Raw genomic sequence first — 6,000 nt, 5'->3', positions numbered from 1 at the left:
AAATGTTTGGGGTCAGTATATGATAAAAATACTTTATTTACGCTGTGGTTTTAAAACTATCCTTCTGTTAAACACAAAAGAAGATATTTGAAGAATGTTGGAAGGGTGCGGCCATTTAATAGGAACAAAATGTAAAAGTCATTAACAATGTTCATTGTTTGTGTCCAATAGAAGAATTAAACAGATTTTTTTTTGGGTGAACTGTCACTTTAAAGGAATCATAAGAGAGCATTTAAACATTATTAGAGCTATGCAGGTTTGGGTTTAAAATAAATACAGTTTTTAAAGGTTTTAGCAGAAATATTAAGCAGCACAACTGTCGTCATCATTGATAATAACAATAATAGTTTTTGATAATTAGACTACTATAATTCCTGAATGATTGATCATCATTTATATTGAATATTAATGTGATATATTGAATAATATGATGTACTGTTGAGATTTTATTCAGTTATTATATATATCATCTTTTTTTTTACTACTACTATTTACTGTGCATACTGTTTTTTTATTAGCCTATATAATGTATGTTACTTTTTATGTAAACTTTATAACTGCTTTGGCAATATATTTGTAACAATTTTCATGCCAATAAAGCAATTATTGAATTGAATTGATCATGCGACACTGAAGACAGCAGTAATAACGCAAAATAGGTTTTACATGACTAAAATAAACAACCCTTTAAGGTATGTTCGCAGAGAAGACAGATATTTTGAATTAAAATAATATTTAACAATTGATCTGCACTGTAAAATTGAGCAGTGCGATTAATAAAAAGAGTTCATTTGACTTTCATTGTTATAACTTAATAGAAACAAGTTATGTCAAGTCAAATTTTGATTATATTAGACTGAACTTACAGTGCATCTGGAAAGTATTCATAGCGCTTCACTTTTCCCGATTTTTTTTTTTTTTGTGTTACAACCTTATTCCAAAATGGATTAAATTGATTTATTTCCTTCAAATTCTGCACACAATACTCCATATTTGACAATGTGAAAAGATTTCTTGAAATTGTTGCAAATTTATCAAAAATAATAAACCTGAAAAATGTACATCAGTATTCACAGCCTTTGCCATGAAGCTCTTAATTGAGCTCAGGTACAGTCTATTTCTACTGATTATTCTTGAGATGTTTCAGCAGCTTAATTGGAGTTTACCTGTGGTCAATTCAGTAGATTGGACATGATTTGAAAAGGCATACACCTGCCTATATAAGCTCCCAGGGTTGACAGTGCATGTCAAAGCACAAACCAAGCATGAAGACAAAGGAATTGTCTGTAGACCTCCGAGACTGAATTATCTCTAGACACAAGGCTGGAGAAGGTTACAGAAAAGTTTCTGCTGCTCTGAAAGCTCTTATGAGCACAGCAGCCTCCATCATACGTAAGTGGAAGATGTTTGGAACCACCAGGACTCTTTTTAGAGCTGGCCGGCCATCTAAGCTGAGTGCTCAGGGGAGAAGGGCTTTAGCCAGGAAGGTGATCAATAACCCGATGATCACTCTGTCTGAGAGAGGAGAACTGAGAGAACAGAAGGAATTCTCTGGTCTGATGAGACTAAAATTTTACTCTTTGAAGTATCTTCCCATCCAACCTGATAGAGCTTGAGAGGTACTGCAAAGAGGAATGGGCCAAAATTCCCAAAGACAGGTGTGCCAAGCTCGGGCATCATATTCAAAAACACTTGAGGCTGTAATTCCTGCTAAAGGTTCATCAACAAAGTGAGCAAAGGCTGTGAATACTTAATGCACATGTGATTTCTCAAGTTTTGTTTTTCATTTTTATAAATTTGCAACAATTTCAAAAACACTTTTTTCAGATTGTCATCATGGGGTATTGTGTGTAGAATGGAGGAAATAAATGCCTTTAATCCATTTTGGAATGAGGCTGTAACATAAAAACATTTGCTGAAAGTGAAGCGCTATCAATACGGTCCGGATTCACTGTGTATCTACAGTGTACTTGTGAAGAAAAGAAACGTTTAAAAAATGCTGATCCCAAACGTTTGAATGGCGATGTACGTTTATGTAATATTTTGTTTACACAGAATGTAGAAGCGAAGACATGAAAAGATTACAAGCAGCAGCTTTAATTAATTTCCGGCCAAGATTTTGTTTGAAATAAATAGCATGAGTGCCATTTAATCTTAGTTTGTTCATGAAGTTGGAACGGACGACAAGATACAAGCGTTCATTAAAAATATAAACACAGCGCTTAACATTTACGTAATTTTCAACCGAAATCAATGCTAAAAAAAAACACTTCTAATCCAACTTGACTCAAGTACAGCTGCCCTATATTTTCTCCATGAAAGTTCTAAAATTAAATAAAATTTTATACAATTTCTGTAATTTAATACCAACAACAAAAAAACAAATACATTTAAAATAATTAAATTTAAAATATTTAATATTTTATGTATTGAATACATTTTTAAATATTACTTTTTATTAAATATATATATATATATATATATATATATATATATATATATATATATATATATATATATATATATATATATATATATTTTATTTTTTTTTTATATAAAAACAATTGCAATTTTTTTTGCCGAAATCATAATTTTTGTTATAATTACCGATTAAAAGCTGTCCTTAAAATTTTGTAGAATTATAAAATCAATTGCGGTTAAATAAAGTCAAAATAAAGTTTTATTTTTTATTAATAATTTTAATAAGCATGCAAAAGTGAACAAGGGGAAACATGCTCATGTTAATAAAAATACGAGGTTTGGTAATCTAAACTGGTATTAAATGAAGCATCATGACCAACAGAATATTAATACAGCATATAGCATACATATATATATATATATATATATATATATATATATATATATATATATATATATATATATATATATATATATATATAAAATTTAAGTGGATTGAACATAAAACAATTAAGTTACTCCCAAAAAAAAAAAAACGTCAAGAATTGTTTCAGCTCAGTGGCTCAGTGGTTAGGACTGTTTCCTCACATCAAAAAAGTCACTGGTTCGAGTTTGGGCTAGGCCAGTTAGTATTTCTGTGTGGAGTTTGCATGTTCTTCATGTGTTAGCATGGGTTTCCTCCAGGGGCTTCGGTTTCCACCAAAGTACAAAGACATGCACTATAAGTGAAGTGAATAAACTAAATTGGTCGTAGTGTACGAGTATGTGAATGTGAGAGTGTATGAGTTTTTCCCACTACAGGGTTGCAGCTGGAAGGTAATCTGCTGTGTAAAACATAGAATAGTGCCTAGTCGAACACATTATAAAAGTAAATATCTTCAGAGTAAAACAAACAAACAAAAAATAGACTTATTGATTGGATTAGATGGTTTAGCTCCACACACAGGATGATGTGAAATCTCATTGGTCAATGTTTGTGCATTTCTGCTTTCAGTGCGAATGTACAAACATAAATGCGACAAATCCCAGTTAAGATTTCCCAGTTAAGATGCCAGTTACTCGCTGTGGTCAAACATAGGAACAATGAGATCAACCGGATTCTAGCGTTTAACCAGGAAGGAGATTTACTCTTTGCTGAAAACAGCTTAGCCCTTCTCACTGGGTTTACACAAATGACTCGAGACCCTTATCCAGACCTCCAGAGAGCTGCTTTGACAGTACACACACGCAAATATACATGAGCAGACAGAGATACTGTATGATGATGAGCCATAGGGAAAAAGTGTAGTACAGGGTTATTATGGATAAACGAACGGACGGACGGATGGATGGATACTTTATTCATCCAAAAGGGTTATACTTAACCCTTGTGTGCTGTTGGGGATGTTTTCATCCACTCTGAGGTGATTTTGAGTCTTAATTTGGCCACAGATTTCTCTGTTACAGCAAATGAAATGGTTTTGGTGACAAACCTTATTTTGACAAATTTTATGCAATTTTATGCAAAAATGCTTTGAATTAAAAAAATTTAATAAAACAATACACTCTGGGCAAATTGACAACACTTTCATTATGTTGGTGACTGTTTTTGCCCCATTGACTTCCATCATAATGAAATGTTTTGATTGCAAAGCCATGACACCATATAGAATTGTCTGTGCGCCTCCGATACAGGATTGTCTCGAGGCACAAGGCTGGGGAAGGTTACAGAAAGATTTCTGCTGCTCTGAAAGTTCCAATGAGCACAGTGGCCTCCATCATCCGTAAGTGGAAGATGTTTAAATCACCAGGGACCTCATGTATCAACGCTGCGTATGCACAAAAACTTTGCGTACGCCAGGTTTCACGCTCAGAATCGCTCACGTTTGGATTTACTAACGATGAACTGAATGTGGGAATGTGCGCACCTCCACGGCAGCTTTACGGCTGGCGTACGCACATTTTTTTGTGCGTGTCTGTTTTATTTCCATTGGTGACTCCTAGAGGCAGTTGTGTTAAATTCCTCTCTACAAAGTGTCTGAGCCTTGCAATGGCAGCTGTATGAGACGGGTTCATCTAGCAGGTATATAAGGTTTCCATACCATACAATTGACCAGCCAAACATTAAAGCACAATTTGCAGCGGTCGCCTGTTTTCCCAATGTAATCGGAGCTATCTACTGCACACACATTGCTATAAAGACACTATCTAAAGATGAATTTGCATATGTGAATCAGAAACATTTCCATTCAATAAATGTGCAAATAAAATATGATGCACAAACTTATTAATGATTCCTACTTGTCTTTCTCGTGATAAATATTAGGCAAAATCTGATATGTAGCGGGGAAAAAAGACGCTGGATTCGAACCGAGTTCATGCTCAAACGTGTCAAAACATGATGACATGCGTTTTACGAGCTGCGCCACTGAGACTGTTAAGGATGTTGCAGCATTTTACACCTATAAATCACACTTTTTCTCTTTTAATTCACACAGTGCGATGTTCCGACCCAACTGTGTTAACCGTATCAGCTAAACTCTCCCACTCTATATTTTTCTTTTGTTGTTAATTCCGGAGAACAAACTTGCAAATAACACCGCTTTTCTCCGATCTACCTCCGAAAGCAGCACCTCCAATTCACATTCTGTTCAAAGTTTCTCTTCTTGCTTGTTTTTGCCGTTGCTTTTTCGTTGGGTTTTGCCAAAGTAGAGTCATTAGCATATTCATACAGGGGAGGAGGCAGGGAGGGGTTTGTGCTCGTGCATGTTGCGCTCAGTTTCACGTTCATTCAGATGTACAAAAGAATATGCGTGAGATTCGGCGTACGCAGTGTTTCATACATCTGATTTTTTTTCTGCGTACGCACAGTTACAGCTTTGTGCGTACGCAATGTTTTGGTATGAATTCCACGCAAGTCTTCGTACATGAGGCCCCAGGACTCTTCCTAGAGCTGGCCGGCCATCTAAGCTGAGTGATCGGGAGAGAAGGGCCATAGTCAGGGAGGTGATCAATAACCCAATGGTATCTCTGTCTGAGCTCCAGCAGTCTTCTGTGGAGAGAGAAGAACCTTACAGAAGGACAACCATCTGTGCAGTAACCCACCAATCAGGCCTGTATGGTAGAGTGGCCTGACGGAAGACACTTTCCGCCTGGAATTAGCCAAAAGGCATCTGAAGGACTCTTAGACCATAAGAAACTAAATTCTCTGCTCTGATGAGACTAAAATTTAACTCTTTGGAGTGCTCTTGACCTCAGACTGGGGCGACGGTTCATCTTCCAGCAGACAATGACCCAAAGCACACCGCCAAAATATCAATGGAGTGGCTTCACAACAATTCGGTGAATGTGTTTGAGTGGCCCAGCCAGAGCCCAGACCTAAATCCTATTGAAAATGGCTGTACACCGCCGCTTCCCATGCAACCTGACAGAGCTTGAGAGGTACTGCAAAGAGGAATGGACAAATTTCTCAAAGACAGATGTGCCAAGCTTGTAGCATCATATTCAAAAAGACTTGAGGCTGTAAAAGAAAAGTATCTTCCAGTAGTTGGAGACATTTTGTAATCTATAAAAGGGGCACTTTAACTAAAATTAAAAACC

Source organism: Danio rerio, chromosome 3, assembly GCF_049306965.1.
Source record: "Danio rerio strain Tuebingen ecotype United States chromosome 3, GRCz12tu, whole genome shotgun sequence".
Classification (NCBI taxonomy): Eukaryota; Metazoa; Chordata; class Actinopteri; order Cypriniformes; family Danionidae; genus Danio; species Danio rerio.
The sequence above is the reverse complement of the archived record's forward strand: the minus strand, read 5'-3'. Positions refer to the sequence as shown.